This window comes from Siphateles boraxobius, unplaced genomic scaffold, assembly GCF_051911475.1.
Source record: "Siphateles boraxobius isolate OS27281-9 unplaced genomic scaffold, OSU_SipBor_1 19, whole genome shotgun sequence".
Lineage (NCBI taxonomy): Eukaryota > Metazoa > Chordata > Actinopteri > Cypriniformes > Leuciscidae > Siphateles > Siphateles boraxobius.
The window spans coordinates 1,464,781-1,481,045 of NW_027508799.1; the positions used below are offsets into that span (position 1 = coordinate 1,464,781).

General features: G+C 46.0%; 11 non-coding genes across 11 annotated transcripts; all 11 read left to right on the forward strand.

Moving 5' to 3' along the window:
- The first annotated feature begins 501 nt into the window (after positions 1–501).
- trnaq-cug (transfer RNA glutamine (anticodon CUG)) lies at positions 502–573 on the forward strand. The gene has a single exon. It is a non-coding gene; the product is annotated as a tRNA-Gln (tRNA).
- Positions 574–888: 315 nt separating this feature from the next.
- Positions 889–960, forward strand: trnap-agg (transfer RNA proline (anticodon AGG)). Its single transcript has one exon. It is a non-coding gene; the product is annotated as a tRNA-Pro (tRNA).
- A 255-nt stretch (positions 961–1,215) lies between these two features.
- On the forward strand, positions 1,216–1,288 carry trnaf-gaa (transfer RNA phenylalanine (anticodon GAA)). The gene has a single exon. It is a non-coding gene; the product is annotated as a tRNA-Phe (tRNA).
- An 849-nt stretch (positions 1,289–2,137) lies between these two features.
- Positions 2,138–2,209, forward strand: trnaq-cug (transfer RNA glutamine (anticodon CUG)). The gene has a single exon. It is a non-coding gene; the product is annotated as a tRNA-Gln (tRNA).
- An 8,261-nt stretch (positions 2,210–10,470) lies between these two features.
- Positions 10,471–10,543, forward strand: trnaf-gaa (transfer RNA phenylalanine (anticodon GAA)). The gene has a single exon. It is a non-coding gene; the product is annotated as a tRNA-Phe (tRNA).
- A 3,338-nt stretch (positions 10,544–13,881) lies between these two features.
- Positions 13,882–13,953, forward strand: trnap-agg (transfer RNA proline (anticodon AGG)). The gene has a single exon. It is a non-coding gene; the product is annotated as a tRNA-Pro (tRNA).
- Positions 13,954–14,041: 88 nt separating this feature from the next.
- On the forward strand, positions 14,042–14,115 carry trnai-aau (transfer RNA isoleucine (anticodon AAU)). Its single transcript has one exon. It is a non-coding gene; the product is annotated as a tRNA-Ile (tRNA).
- A 617-nt stretch (positions 14,116–14,732) lies between these two features.
- On the forward strand, positions 14,733–14,805 carry trnaf-gaa (transfer RNA phenylalanine (anticodon GAA)). Its single transcript has one exon. It is a non-coding gene; the product is annotated as a tRNA-Phe (tRNA).
- Positions 14,806–14,895: 90 nt separating this feature from the next.
- On the forward strand, positions 14,896–14,967 carry trnaq-uug (transfer RNA glutamine (anticodon UUG)). Its single transcript has one exon. It is a non-coding gene; the product is annotated as a tRNA-Gln (tRNA).
- A 765-nt stretch (positions 14,968–15,732) lies between these two features.
- On the forward strand, positions 15,733–15,804 carry trnap-agg (transfer RNA proline (anticodon AGG)). The gene has a single exon. It is a non-coding gene; the product is annotated as a tRNA-Pro (tRNA).
- Positions 15,805–15,892: 88 nt separating this feature from the next.
- On the forward strand, positions 15,893–15,966 carry trnai-aau (transfer RNA isoleucine (anticodon AAU)). Its single transcript has one exon. It is a non-coding gene; the product is annotated as a tRNA-Ile (tRNA).
- The last annotated feature ends 299 nt before the right edge of the window (positions 15,967–16,265 follow it).

Here is a 16,265-nt window from a genome sequence, read left to right on the forward strand (position 1 = left end):
TATATATAGCATATTTAAACTGTTTGGTCACATTAGAAGCGTTACAAATAAGAACTTAAATCGACCCTAAATGTATTGGTTATACTACAATCACAAAATAAGCAGGTTTAATCAATATCAAGATATTACAGAGATTAATTAAACGTGTCGTTCATATCTTTTAAGTTGTTGCACTTGTGATAACGCGTCGTAGGTCACATGATAACGTCAACATGGCAGATGTCCGGTTCGCATTCATACTAAACGAGATTTGGCTATAAAGTACCTACTCTTTTAGCGCTCGTTAAGTAAGTACTTATTGAAATTAAGTACCTACTCATTGAGTATGCGGTTTCGGACGCAGCCATACTCAACGAGATTTGGCTATAAAGTACCTACTCTTTTAGCGCTCGTTAAGTAAGTACTCATTGAAATTAAGTACCTACTCATTGAGAATGCGGTTTGGAACGCAGCCAATGACTTAAATCTCTGCTGCTCATGGGAAAAGTTGACACACGCCAAGGTTCCATGGTGTCATGGTTAGCACTCTGGGCTCTGAATCCAGCGATCCGAGTTCAAATCTCGGTGGGACCTGCTTTTGCCAGGAATACGTGCAGTACCTCGTTCGAAAAAACTTTTTCGGCAGCACTGAGCCGCAAGAGCTCATCTAGGTAGTGCCCCATTTGAGCTAATTCTGCTCGATGATGGAGAGGAGGTGTCCATCGCTCTAAAAATAAAAAAGACGAGACGCGATCCCTAGCACGTGTGCAGGTGCTGCAGCGTGATTTCCAATGACCACAAAAAAAGAGGCCGCATTTCCTCTGTGCTGGTAACTTTGCACTGGCTACCTTTTAATTGTAGATTTAATTAAAGTATTGCACTTTAAGCCATGCAAGCTGAAATGTTTTCGGCCCGTTGGTCTAGGGGTATGATTCTCGCTTAGGGTGCGAGAGGTCCCGGGTTCAAATCCAGGACGAGCCCATTATCAGCCTTTGCTTTTAATCTCTTCAGCCTGATTAGGGCAACCAGGATATTTCTGAGAAATTGGGGATAAAATGAGCCAGAGAGAGGCCGGTTAGCTCAGTTGGTTAGAGCGTGGTGCTAATAGCGCCAAGGTCAAGGGTTCAATCCCCGTGCGGGCAACTCATTTTCTCTCTGGGACCTTCACTCTGCTCTTCTCGAAAATGACTGGCGGTCTCCCAGACATGCCTGCTGGCTAAACCGCACAAGTACCTGGCCGAAATAGCTCAGTTGGGAGAGCGTTAGACTGAAGATCTAAAGGTCCCTGGTTCAATCTCGGGTTTCGGCAGAGGAACCACGTCTAACTCTCTCAGTCGAGGTGGTCCATTGACCAATCGCCAGCTCCTATCTACCTGATTCCACCTAGCCTCATCGCTATCTGCCTCTCAGACAGCCAGCTAGCAGGGTGTGTTCGTTCCATGGTGTAATGGTTAGCACTCTGGGCTTTGAATCCAGCGATCCAAGTTCAAATCTAGGTGGGACCTGCATTTGCAGGAATGTGTGCAGTACCTCGTTCAAAAAACCATTTTCGGCAGCACTGAGCCGCAAGAGCTCATCTAGTTAGTGCCCCTTGAAGGGGGGGGTAAAAAGGATGGACAGCACTGGACAATGCAGGTATCGATCCCGCTACCCCTCGCATGCTAAGCGAGCGCTCTACTATTTGAGCTAATTCCCCTCGATGATGGAGAGAAGGTGTCCATCGCTCTCAAAGACAAAGACGAGGCGCGATCCCTAGCACGTGTGCAGGTGCTGCAGCGCGATTTCCAATGACCACAAAAAAACAGGCCGCATTTCCTCTGTGCTGGCAACTTTGCACTGGCTACCTTTTAATTGTAGATTTAATCAAAAAATTGCGCTTTGAATCCAGCGATCCGAGTTCAAATCTCGGTGGAACCTTTTTAGGTTCTTTGCGGAAGGGAGGGAAAAAACAGAGGTGATGCCCAACTGCTGACGTGGCGGTGAAATTGGCACTTTCAAACCGAGTCGGAATTGGGGAAACATGGGCTTAAAAAGCAAAGGCTTCATTTCCTCCTTGCTATCGTGCTTCTGGACTCAATGACTTAAATCCTTGCTATCGTGCTTCTGGACTCAATGACTTAAATCTCTGCTGCTCATGGGAAAAGTTGACACACGCCAAGGTTCCATGGTGTAATGGTTAGCACTCTGGGCTCTGAATCCAGCGATCCGAGTTCAAATCTCGGTGGGACCTGCTTTTGCCAGGAATGTGTGCAGTACCTCGTTCGAAAAAACTTTTTCGGCAGCACTGAGCCGCAAGAGCTCATCTAGGTAGTGCCCCTTGAAGGGGGGCGTAAAAAGGATGGACAGCACTGGAGAATGCAGGCATCGATCCCACTACCTCTCGCTTGCGCCTACTGCTTCCTACCTATTGAGCCAAAGTAAGCCCAAAGTAAGCCCACGTGAGCCAATCGTGTTACTCTGCTGTGGCTTACTTTTGACCAATCGCGTTCTCTCCTGTGGCTTACTTTTGACCAATCGTGTTTCTCTCCTGTGGCTTACTTTTGACCAATCGCCTTTCTCTCCTGTGGCTTACTTTTGACCAATCGCGTTTCTCTCCTGTGGCTTACTTTTGACCAATCGGCGACCGCCATTATTAGGCAAGGCAAGGCAAGTTTATTTATATAGCACATTTCATACACAATGGTAATTCAAAGTGCTTTACATAGAAGAAATTAAAATAATCAAAATAAATCAGAATAATTAAAACAGTTTGGAATAAAAGATAATATACAGAAATAATCAAATGAAATCAGAATAATTAAAACATAAAATAAAATACAGTGCAAACAGTCGGACGAACAGTGGCACAGTGCTCATTCAGTAAATGCACAGTTAAACAGATGTGTTTTGAGTCTGGATTTGAATGTGACTACTGTAGGAGCACATCTGATCTCTTCTGGAAGCTGGTTCCAGCTGCGGCTGGCATAGTAGCTAAAAGCAGACTCGCCATGCTTAGAGTGAACCCTTGGTATTTCTAGCTGATGTGATCCTAATGATCTGAGTGATCTGTTGGGTTTATATTCACTGAGCATATCTGCAATGTATTGAGGTCCTAGGCCATTGAATGATTTATATACCAGTAATAATACTTTAAAATCAATCCTAAATGTAACTGGCAGCCAGTGTAAAGACCTGAGGACTGGTGTGATGTGTTCATATTTTCTGGTTCTGCTCAGAATCCTAGCAGCAGCGTTCTGTATGAGCTGCAACTGTCTTATGGTCTTTTTGGGAAGGCCAGTGAGAAGTCCATTACAATAATCCACCCTACTGGTGACGAAAGCATGCACAAGTTTTTCTAAGTCTTGACTGGAAACAAAGCATCTAATTCTTGCAATATTTTTCAGGTGATAATATGCTGATTTATTTATTGCTTTGACATGACTACTGAAACTAAGGTCTGACTCTAGAGACACACCCAGATTCCTGACTTGATTTTTAGTTGTTTGACCCCTAGACTGAAGGTATGCGTTCACCTTGAGAACTTCATCTTTGTTTCCAAACGCAATGACTTCAGTTTTGTCTTTGTTTAACTGAAGAAAGTTTTGGCACATCCAATTGTTTACTTCATCAATGCATTGGCAAAGGGAGTCAATGGGGCTGTAATCGTTAGGCGATAGGGATAAGTAGAGCTGTGTGTCGTCTGCATAGCTATGGTAAGCGATTTGGTTCTTTCTCATTATTTGGCTCATTGGGAGCATGTACAGGTTGAATAGGAGTGGCGCAAGAATTGAGCCTTGAGGGACTCCGCATGTCATGGATGTCCAGCCAGTTTTCCAGCCTGTCAAGAAGTATTTTGTGATCGACGGTGTCAAATGCAGCACTGAGGTCGAGTAGTACCAGCACTGATAATTTGCCTGTATCAGTATTTAAGCGAATATCATTTATTATCTTTATGAGCGCGTCCTCTGTACTGTGGTGCGGTCGGAAACCAGATTGAAAATGGTCAAAGTATCCATTCGAGCTTAAGAATTTGTTCAGCTGATTGAAGACAACTTTTTCAATGATCTTGCCTATGAAAGGAAGATTTGATATCTGTCTATAGGTGTTTAATATGGTCTTATCCAGATTGCTCTTTTTCAGGAGGGGCTTGACGACAGCAGTTTTCAGGGAGGTCGGAAAACTCCCAGAGAGAAGTGAGGCATTTACCACTTCCAGGAGATCTGCTTCTAAGCTGTGTAACACATTTTTGAAAAAAGATGTGGGAAGTGCGTCAAGGGCGCAGGTTGATGTTTTTAGTTGCTTCCAAAATTTTCCCATCAATTTCTTCGAAATCAGACATAGTGGCTACTTTCTCGTGCTGTTGTCTGATCTGCCTGACCCCAGCGCAACTCAAGGATGAGCTGATCACCTTTCTGATATTATTGATTTTCTCAGAGAAGAAAGAAGTAAACTCACTGCACTTTCTCACTGAGAGCATTTCACTGGGAATCTGGCTTGGGGGGGTTGTCAGTCTCTCTACAGTAGCAAAAAGAGTGCGCGTGTTGTTTATATTGCTGTTTATAATATTCGAGAAAAAAGTCTGTCTAGCTTTGCTTAGTTCCTTATTGAAAGCATGGAGGCTGTCTTTGTAGATGTTATAATGGACTACAAGTTTTGTCTTCCGCCACATGCGCTCTGCTTTTCTGCATTGTCTTTTCATATTTTGCACTGCTGTTGAGTTTCTCCAAGGTGCTTTTTGTCTGCCACTCTTCTTCCTGACTTTCACAGGAGCAATATCATCAATTACACTCTTAACTTTTGAGTTAAAAGAATCCCGGAGAAAATCAACAGAGTCAGCAGATATGCTTGGTGTTAAAGATATAGCCTTCATAAATAGTACACTAGTGTTCTCATTTAAGCATCTCTTCTTGACAGACACAGATCTAGCTTCAATGGCAGGAGAGATCAATATATCAAAGAAAATACAAAAATGATCAGACAGTGCTACATCCTTAATAACAATTGATGAAATGTTTAGACCCTTACTGATAAGTAAATCTAGAGTGTGTCCACGATTATGTGTGGGTCCATGTACATGCTGAGTCAGATCAAAAGTTTTTAAAACAGTTTTGATTTCTTTTGCAATATTGTTTTCTGCATTATCTATGTGAATGTTAAAATCTCCAGCAATGGCAAAGCAGTCAAACTCTGAGGAAATTGTTGATAACAGTTCTGTTAAGTTCTCAGCAAAAGCTGGAGAGTATTTTGGAGGCCTGTAAACAATGATAAGTAAAATGCGTGGAGCACCTTTTAACACAATACCGAGATACTCGAAAGACGGGTAATTCCCAAATGATATTTGCTTACATTGAGAGACATCTTTATAAAGAGCAGCTAAACCTCCGCCTCTTCTGACAGCTCTGCAGACACTCATAAAAGTAAAGTTAGGAGGGGCTGTTTCATTGAGGACTGTTGCACTGCAACTTTCTTCTAGCCAAGTTTCATTTAGCAACATAAAATCCAGGTTGTATGTGGTTATTAAGTCGTTGACTAAAAGTGATTTATTTTTAAGTGAAAGGATGTTTAAAAGTGCTAACTTAACAGTCTTACTTTTTGTCCCCACAGCAAACTTGGTATGTCGTGTAATAGGCACCAGATTAGATGGGTTTGCTGTACGGCTTTTGAAGGCCTTAGACTTTCTATCATGTAATCGAACAGCAATAGAAAAAGATACAGGCACACTGGGTTCCCGCTTGTTCTGTAAACATTTGAGAAAGTTATTGTTATCATAGCGGGGACCCGACACATATCACTGAGAGCTGGTATCAGTTGTTTTTGGTTCACCTCGAGCCGCTGGGGGAGGGTGTGGGCCCTGGCGCTGTGGCAGAGGCCGAAGAGCTCACAGGAGGAGGGAGAGGGCGAGCTGGGCCCGCAGGCTTTGGTGGTTGTGGGGCCTGGCGTTTTTTGGTTGGTATCTGGGGGCTCGCAGCAAAAGAGTGGGATAGTCTAGTTCCAGCATGCACCAGTTGTTCCATTTTCTCTGAGAAGCACAGAAGTGGAGATTCTGGAGAGAGTGATAATGTTTCCGGTGAGAGGGATTTTTGCTCTGGTGTTATTGGAGGCTGTAATATGCTGTCCTGGTTTCCCTGGCTGTTTTCCAGAAAGTCGTCTATGGGTGCTGTATCTTGGAGCAGTGCTGGTATGTCACAGTCTGTCTGTGGTGAGCTCTGTGGGCAGGGCTCAGCTGAGATTGTGTCCGTGAGCAGAGGTTGTTGTGGCTGAGTGGTGTTATCACTGTCCTTGTGTGATGTGTCAACCGCATATCCATTCAGGTGCTAAAGTGAAATCCTGTGGTCATTCATACTGTATCCAGGTGTGTGTGTGCCATTCAGGTTGAGTGGATTGGCACACATTGCAGAAGGATGACGGAGGGAGAAGTAGATATTGTCCTTTAGCACTCTTGAACCAAGTTTGGTTGGGTGGTGGCCATCCTGTTGAAACAGTTGCCTCTGACTCCAGAAAAGATTGAAGTTGTCAATAAAGTTCACTCCTTTTATATTGCAGGTTTTTTGCAGCCATGTATTAAGCCCAAGCAACCGTGAAAACCTGTTTGTTCCTCTTGCTGGGAGTGGTCCACTGATGAATGTTTGAACTTTCAGTCTTTTAAGTGTTTCAAAAAGTTAATTGAAATCCTTTTTAAGAAGTTCCGACTGCTCTTTATGAATATCATTCTTCCCCACATGAATGATGAGTCGATTTGCAGTCTTATGTTTCATCAGAATGTTCTGAAGTTCCCTGTTTACATCAGAAGTTGTTGCTTGTGGAAGGCAGCACGTTGTTGTATCCCTGCTATTAATGTTTCTGATTACGGAGTCGCCCACTATCAGAGTCCTGGGCTCGGCTGCACTGTGAGCTGAGTGCCGCTGTCTGCTCGACCTTGAGCCCCAGTTAGCATCAGTGTTAGCTACTGGCTGATTCTGTCTGTGTGCGATCACATTCATCAAATTTGGGGATTCCTCATTCATTAATACTTCAAATCTGTTCTCAAGATGTATAGGCGGTGGTAGGAGACCAGTGTTTGCAGTCCTTGTCAGAGCCGTATCTGGGGTAGAGGATGCTACTGCAGTAATATGTGATGCTCGTGACAATCTGATGTCTCGAGTGCCTTTGGGTCTCGCACCCTGTTTGTGCCATCGATTAGTAAAACGATCGGCTTGTTTCTCTACACTCAGTATGGCCTGTCGAGAAGCACTAGATTCAGTGGGAGGCTGGTCGAATAAAATAATTCTGCTTTTTTTTGTAGTAATCCAAGCGTTTGAGCACTGTGCTGATTTGCTGAAGTTAAAATTAGGTGATAAAAGGAGATAAATTATAGAAATATAAAAGCGATAGAGCAAAGCGTGGAGCAGTAAGCGAGAGCGTCCGAACAGTAGCTGAGCAGGAAGTAGTCGTCATCAGTAGTAATTATCGTCATCTTTGCAACAGGTAAGTCTATTCTTCACGACTGTATAATCGATCATTATTTATTCATAAACAGTGTTTGTTTTTACACAATTAAACATGCCAATAAAGCTAGCTGGCGTGTAATAGCACACGTTTTCTTCTGTACATGTGAACCTGCAACTTTACCATGATACATGATACATGGCATGATACCAGCAAGATTGTACCAAGAAGTGTTATTGATTTTCTTATTAATAAGTTCATCACACTATTTACAATTTGTACACAAGGCAATTCAAAGTGATTCACAGTTGTATAAAAACAATAATGCTTATGCTCATAATAATAATAATCATTAATTATTATAATATTATAATAATTAATTACATAAAAAATAAATGCTGTAGTAAAATACTTTCAGTTGGAATATGACAGCTATGTAACGTTCTGTTTATGCCTGTGTCCTTTCAGATTATGTATGCATACCCGGTTTTACGAAGAACCTCTGAGGGTCGACTCCTTATGGGGCCAACTGAGGAGGCCAATAGGAGGAAGATCGTGTTGGCAGGGAGGGCCAGGTGTAAGGAGGAGGTCCTGGCTGAGGCCACTGCCTTTGTGAGGCAGAATGGAGGGAATCCTGGAGACCAGTTCCTGGTTCTGGCTCACTGCAAGATCCAGTTTGGGAAACACCAGGGTCAGAGGTTCCTGTGGCTGCTGGAGAACTCACTGGGGTATGCCTGCTATCTGGTCAGCAGCATTTTGGGGGAGGAGGAGAGGGACAACCCGCTGTCTGACAACAAACACCTGTTCCTCAGATACACCTCGCAGATCAGGGAGGTAGGCGAGGCTGTGGAGGTGTGTCATATAAAACAGGCCATGCTGCAGGAGGCCCAGAGGACAGGAGACTCTGGATGTCTGATGGTGGAGTTTGGGGATTTTAAGGGTAGGTCAATGAAGGAGGTGTATGAGGACCCAAGCAAGGAGGCCCAGGCTATTATCATCACCTACCTGAAGAAGGCAAAGGCCGGGCCTAACACCAATATGGCCCTTTTCAAAGCATACGTGCTGAAGAGGCAGGCTCCAGCCCACGTGCCCACCACCACTGTGCCCACTGCATCTGTCCTCACTGCTGCTGTGCCCACTGCCACTGTGTCTGTTCCTCCTCCACCTACTGCCACTAAGAACAGGCCACTGCTGGCGACCAATGTGAAGGCCCTGTTGGCGTGGGGGAAGCATTTATCTGCTTCACAGCTGGCACAAAAGATTTTGTCTCCAGCCAAACCCTGTAAGTGATTTGCAAGCTTTAAAATAATTACAGTATATATTATGCAGTATATATGTCTAACGAAAATACGTGTTCAACAGCTGCAGGACCACGTGTACCATCTGTGTCTGAGTCCGCAGTCCGGAGACAGCTCTTTACATGTGGTGAGTATCACTTAACGCATACAAGTGTGTTGGTGACATGTGCTTAGTGTTTTATGTTATTTTACAGACTCTGCTGCTACGGATTTTTTTGAGGAGGAAGATGACCTGGAGATGGCAACTGTAGCCTCGCAAGCTGAGGAACAACTTCCTCAAGGTATGTAAATCTTAAACAATATTTTACAAACAATTACAAATAAAACAAAACAGTATTTTTTAAATGACATATTATTTTATTTCACAACACAGAGGAATGGCACTTCTCAGGTGTCAATCTACATTCACTCTTTGAGTGAACATCCTCAAAGGAAAAAAGATAATTTAAAGGTGTATGTAAAAGGTTTTATTTCATTTTTTATCGTAATCACTGACTAAAGCTCATTCTTGTCATCTCACACTTCCCCCACTCCCCTTGGAATAAGTGGCTGTTGTAGTGTTTGGTCTGCTTCGCTTCACACTTGGCTGATCCCATCTTTTTTTCTTCTTGTATTTCTTCTAATGGTGCTTGGATGAAAAACAGGATGATTTTCACTGCTTCCTTCCATCTTTTCATCATCATGTCATCTCTCTACTAATCGTACATGCTTTGCAGTAAACCTTGTAATCGCAGTAGCTGTCCAGCAGAGCTGAGAAAGTCATGCAGTGAAAGTCTAAAACAATAAGATAATTTCGTTGTGTTTTTTTACGCTCCAGCCACTGCAGGCTCGAGAGGCCCTGCTCCTGCCCCGGCTCGTGCTACTGCCCCTGCTCCTGCCCCTTATCCTGCTCCTCCAGCATTGTGGACCCCTGGCCAGGTGTCCCAGTCGCCTGCAGAGCTTCCTGTCCACTGGAAAGAGCAACTCCAATCTTTCCAGCAAGGCCTTCAACCCCTGTCCCTCTGCACCAGGACCATCCTCACTACAGCCACCCACAGGACTGCAGCGCCCTGCCCAGCCTCCTCTGCAGTCTCCTCCTCTGCGGCCTGCCCAGCCTCCTCTGCAGTCTCCTCCTCTGCGCCCTGCCCAGCCTCCTCTGCAGTCTCCTCCTCTGCGCCCTGCTCAGCCTCCTCTGCAGTCTCCTCCACAGCCTTCTGTCCAGCCAAGTGCTGCCTCTGCTCCTGCAACATGAACTGGGTCCAGTGTTGCAGACCAGGCTCCTGTAAGTAAGCTTCTCATTATTCGTGTGCAGGTCCTGCAGCGTGATTTCCAATGACCACAAAAAAAGAGGCCGCATTTCCTCTGTGCTGGAAACTTTGCACTGGCTACCTTTTAATAGTAGATTTAATCAAAAAATTGCGCTTTAAGCCATGGAAGCTGAAATGTTTGCGGCCCGGCAGCAGCAGGGAGGATGTATGTTTCGGCTCGTTGGTCTAGGGGTATGATTCTCGCTTAGGGTGCGAGAGGTCCCGGGCTCAAATCCCAGACGAGCCCATTATTAGGCTTTGCTTTTAATCTCTTCAGCCTGATTAGGGAAACCAGGATATTTGTGAGAAATTGGGGATAAAATGTGTCAGAGAGAGGCCGGTTAGCTCAGTTGCTTAGAGCGTGGTGCTAATAACGCCAAGGTGGCGGGTTTTCATCCCCGTACGGGCCACTCATTTTCTCTCTGGGACCTTCGCTCTGCTCTTCTCGAAAATGACGGGCGGTCTCCCAGACATGCCTGCTGGTTAAACCATACAAGTATCTGGCCGAAATAGCTTAGTTGGGAGAGCGTTAGACTGAAGATCTAAAGGTCCCTGGTTCAATACCGGGTTTCGGCAGAGGAACCACGTCCGCCTCTTTTAGTCTACCTGATTCCACCTAGCCTCATCGCTATCTGCCTCTCAGACAGCCAGCTAGCAGAGTGTGTTGGTTCCATGGTGTAATGATTAGCACTCTGGGCTTTGAATCCAGAAATCTGAGTTCAAATCTTGGTGGAACCTTTTTTGGTTCTTTGCGGAAGGGAGGGAAAAAACAGAGGTGATGCGCAACTGCTGACGTGGCGGTGAAATTGGCACTCTCAAACCGAGTCGGAATTGGGGAAACATGGGCTTAAAAAGCAAAGGCTTCATTTGCTCCTTGCTATCGTGCTTCTGGACTCAATGACTTAAATCCTTGCTATCGTGCTTCTGGACTCAATGACTTAAATCTCTGCTGCTCATGGGAAAAGTTGACACACGCCAAGGTTCTATCGTGGAATGGTTAGCACTCTGGGCTCTGAATCCAGCGATCCGAGTTCAAATCTCGGTGGGACCTGCTTTTGCCAGGAATGTGTGCAGTACCTCGTTCGAAAAAACTTTTTCGGCAGCACTGAGCCGCAAGAGCTCATCTAGGTAGTGCCCCTTGAAGTGGGGCGTAAAAAGGATGGACAGCACTGGAGAATGCAGGCATTGATCCCACTACCTCTCGCTTGCGCCTACTGCTTCCTACCGATTGAGCCAAAGTAAGCCCAAAGTAAGCCCACGTGAGCCAATTGTGTTTCTCTGCTGTAGCTTACTTTTGACCAATCTTGTTCTCTCCTGTGGCTTACTTTTGACCAATCGTGTTTCTCTCCTGTGGCTTACTTTTGACCAATCGCCTTTCTCTCCTGTGGCTTACTTTTGACCAATCGCGTTTCTCTCCTGGCTCTGCTCCTGTGGCTTACTTTTGACCAATCGGCGACCGCTGTTATTATCGTCATCTTTGCAATCTTTGCAACAGGTAAGTCTATTCTTCACGACTCTATAATCGATCATTATTTATTCATAAACAGTGTTTGTTTTTAGACAATTAAACATGGCAATAAAGCCAGCTAGCGTGTAATAGCACACGTTTTCTTCTGTACATGTGAACCTGCAACTTTACCATGATATACAGTAAAAAAAATTGTCACTACTGTCAAGATAATTAGCCGACCGCTAATTAAGCTATATCCTCCTTAAACCATTTTTTTGTTGTTGTTAATTTAGTATTTTTTGTGTCATTCATTACATTATTTTGAGCACAAGAAGATTTTTACTAAAACCTTTAAAAAAAAAAGTTTAATTCATATATGTTATACTATACTATGTTATACACCAGTATACATATTTATGTTATCTTTTTAAATACTATGTTATACATATTTAAAAAGACATGAATAGGCAAAAACAAGTGTTTTTTTGTTTCAACAAATGATTCTCAACTATGTTATAAAAGATATACCAAAACGATTTGATATACCATTTTAAGTTTTAGATCTGTTTGATGATCATATTATTATGAATTGTCATAAACGCCTTTATGTTATATTTGGTGTTTCTTAGTAATCTCTGCCACAAAAGCTAAACAAAACAAAACGATTTAAGCATGGCATGATACCAGCAAGATTGTACCAAGAAGTGTTATTTATTTTCTTATTAATTAGTTCATCACACTATTTACAATTTGTACACAAGGCAATTCAAAGTGATTCACAGTTGTATAAAAAACAATAATGCTTATGCTCATAATAATAATAATCATTAATTATTATAATATTATAATAATTAATTACATAAAAAAATGCTGTAGTAAAATACTTTCAGTTGGAATATGACAGCTATGTAACGTTCTGTTTATGCCTGTGTCCTTTCAGATTATGTATGCATACCCGGTTTTACGAAGAACCTCTGAGGGTCGACTCCTTATGGGGCCAACTGAGGAGGCCAATAGGAGGAAGATCGTGTTGGCAGGGAGGGCCAGGTGTAAAGAGGAGGTCTTGGCTGAGGCCACTGCCTTTGTGAGGCAGAATGGAGGGAATCCTGGAGACCAGTTCCTGGTTCTGGCTCACTGCAAGATCCAGTTTGGGAAACACCAGGGTCAGAGGTTCCTGTGGCTGCTGAAGAACTCACTGTGGTATGCCTGCTATCTGGTCAGCAGCATTTTGGGGGAGGAGGAGAGGGACAACCCGCTGTCGGACAACAAACACCTGTTCCTCAGATACACCTCGCAGATCAGGGAGGTAGGCGAGGCTGTAGAAGTTTATCAGAAAAAAACAGGCCATGCTGCAGGATGCCCACAGGACAGGAGACTCTTGGTGTCTGATGGTGGAGTTTGAGGATTTTAAGGGTAGGTCAATAAAGGAGGTGTATGAGGACCCAAGCAAGGAGGCCCAGGCTCTCATCACCTACCTGAAGAAGGCAAAGGCCGGGCCTAACACCAATATGGCCCTTTTCAAAGCATACGTGCTGAAGAGGCAGGCTCCAGCCCACGTGCCCACCGCCACTGTGCCCACTGCATCTGTCCTCACTGCTGCTGTGCCCACTGCCACTGTGTCTGTTCCTCCTCCTCCTACTGCCACTAAGAACAGCCCACTGCTGGCGACCAATGTGAAGGCCCTGTTGGCGCGGGGGAAGCATTTATTTGCTTCACAGCTGGCACAAAAGATTTTGTCTCCAGCCAAACCCTGTAAGTGGGTAAGTTTTTTCTTTTTTCTCCAGCCACTGCAGGCTCGAGAGGCCCTGCTCCTGCCCCGGCTCGTGCTACTGCCCCTGCTCCTGCCCCTTATCCTGCTCCTCCAGCATTGTGGACCCTTGGCCAGGTGTCCCAGTCGCCTGCAGAGCTTCCTGTCCACTGGAAAGAGCAACTCCCATCTTTCCAGCAAGGCTTTCAACCCCTGTCCCTCTGCACCAAGACCATCCTCACTACAGCCACCCACAGGACTGCAGCGCCCTCCCCAGCCTCCTCTGCAGTCTCCTCCTCTGCACCCTGCCCAGCCTCCTCTGCAGCCTCCTCCTCTGCGCCCTGCCCAGCCTCCTCTGCAGTCTCCTCCTCTGCGCCCTGCCCAGCCTCCTCTGCAGTCTCCTCCTCTGCGCCCTGCTCAGCCTCCTCTGCAGTCTCCTCCACAGCCTTCTGTCCAGCCAAGTGCTGCCTCTGCTCCTGCAACATCAACTGGGTCCAGTGTTGCAGACCAGGCTCCTGTAAGTAAGCTTCTCATTATTCGTGTGCAGGTCCTGCCGCGTGATTTCCAATGACCACAAAAAAAGAGGCCCCATTTCCTCTGTGCTGGAAACTTTGCACTGGCTACCTTTTAATTGTTGATTTAATCAAAAAATTGCGCTTTAAGCCATGGAAGCTGAAATGTTTGCGGCCCGACAGCAGCAGGGAGGATGTATATTTCGGCTCGTTGGTCTAGGGGTATGATACTCGCTTAGGGTGCGAGAGGTCCCGGGTTCAAATCCCGGACGAGCCCATTATTAGGCTTTGCTGTTAATCTCTTCAGCCTGATTAGGGCAACCAGGATATCTCTGAGCAAATGGGGATAAAATGTGCCAGAGAGAGGCCGGTTAGCTCAGTTGGTTAGAGCGTGGTGCTAATAACGCCAAGGTCGCGGGTTCGATCCCCGTACGGGCCACTCATTTTCTCTCTGTGACCTTCGCTCTGCTCTTCTCGAAAATGACGGGCGGTCTCCCATACATCCATGCTGGCTAAACAACACAAGTACCTGTCTGAAATAGCTCAGTTGGGAGAGCGTTAGACTGAAGATTTAAAGGTCCCTGGTTCAATCCCGGGTTTCGGCAGAGGAACAACCTCCGCCTCTTTTAGTCTACCTGATTCCACCTCTCAGACAGCCAGTTAGCAGGGTGTTTTGGTTCCATGGTGTAATAGTTAGTACTCTGGGCTTTGAATCCAGCGATTCGAGTTAAAATCTCGGTGGAACCTTTTTAGGATCTTTGCGGAAGGGAGGGGAAAAACAGAGGTGATGCGCAACTGCTGACGTGGCGGTGAAATTGGCACTCTCAAACCGAGTCGGAATTGGGGAAACATGGGCTTAAAAAGCAAAGGCTTCTTTTGCTCCTTGCTATCGCGCTTCTGGACTGAATGACTTACATCTCTGCACCACATGGGAAAAGTTGACACACGCCGAGGTTCCATGGTGTAAGGGTTCGCACTCTGGGCTCTGAATCCAGTGATCCGAATTCAAATCTCGGTGGGACCTTCATTTGCCAGGCTAAACAGCACAAGTACCTGGCCGAAATAGCTCAGTTGGGAGAGTGTTAGACTGAAGATCTAAAGGTCCCTGGTTCAATCTCGGGTTTCGGCAGAGGAACCACGCCCGCCTCCTTTAGGCTACCTGATTCCACCTAGCCTCATCGCTATCTGCCTCTCAGACAGACAGCTGGGAGGGTGTGTTGGTTCCATGGTGTAATGGTTAGCACTCTGGGCTTTGAATCCAGCGATCCGAGTTCAAATCTCGGTAGAACCTTTTTAGGTTCTTCGCGGAAGGGAGGGAAAAAACAGAGGTGATGCGCAACTGCTGACGTGGCGGTGAAATTGGCACTCTCAAACCGAGTCGGAATTGGGGAAACATAGGGTGCTTCTCAATATCCCTCCTCGTCTCCTCGTTCCTCTGTCCTCCATCCTATGACCCGGAAACCGATCGAGCTCAGCCATCTTGAAGGACATCTCAATTCTCTAATTGCACCGCGAGGAGGCGAGGATCGAGGAGTGAGGAGGCTTTCAACCCCTGTCCTTTTGCACCAGGACTATCCTCACTACAGCCACCCACAGGACTGCAGCGCCCTGCCCAGCCTCCTCTGCAGTCTCCTCCTCTGCACCCTGCCCAGCCTCCTCTGCAGTCTCCTCCTGTGCACCCTGCCCAGCCTCCTCTGCAGTCTCCTCCTCTGCGCCCTGCCCAGCCTCCTCTGCAGTCTCCTCCTCTGCGCCCTGCTCAGCCTCCTCTGCAGTCTCCTCCACAGCCTTCTGTCCAGCCAAGTGCTGCCTCTGCTCCTGCAACATCAACTGGGTCCAGTGTTGCAGACCAGGCTCCTGTAAGTAAGCTTCTCATTATTCGTGTGCAGGTCCTGCAGCGTGATTTCCAATGACCACAAAAAAAGAGGCCCCATTTCCTCTGTGCTGGAAACTTTGCACCGGCTACCTTTTAATTGTTGATTTAATAAGAAAATTGTGCTTTAAGCCATGGAAGCTGAAATGTTTGCGGCCCGACAGCAGCACGGAGGATGTATGTTTCGGCTCGTTGGTCTAGGGGTATGATTCTCGCTTAGGGTGCGAGAGGTCCCGGGTTCAAATCCCGGACGAGCCCATTATTAGGCTTTGCTTTTAATCTCTTCAGCCTGATTAGGGCAACCAGGATATTTCTGAGCAATTGGGGATAAAATGTGCCAGAGAGAGGCCGGTTAGCTCAGTTGGTTAGAGCGTGGTGCTAATAACGCCAAGGTCGCGGGTTCGATCCCCGTACGGGCCACTCATTTTCTCTCTGTGACCTTCGTTCTGCTCTTCTCGAAAATGACGGGCGGTCTCCCATACATCCATGCTGGCTAAACCACACAAGTACCTGGCCGAAATAGCTCAGTTGGGAGAGCGTTAGACTGAAGATTTAAAAGTCCCGGGTTTTGGCAGAGGAACAACGCCCGCCTCCTTTAGGCTACCTGATTCCACCTAGCCTCATCGCTATCTGGCTCTCAGACAGACAGCTGGGAGGGTGTGTTGGTTCCATGGTGTAATGGTTAGCACTCTGGGCTTTGAATCCAGCGATCCGAGTTC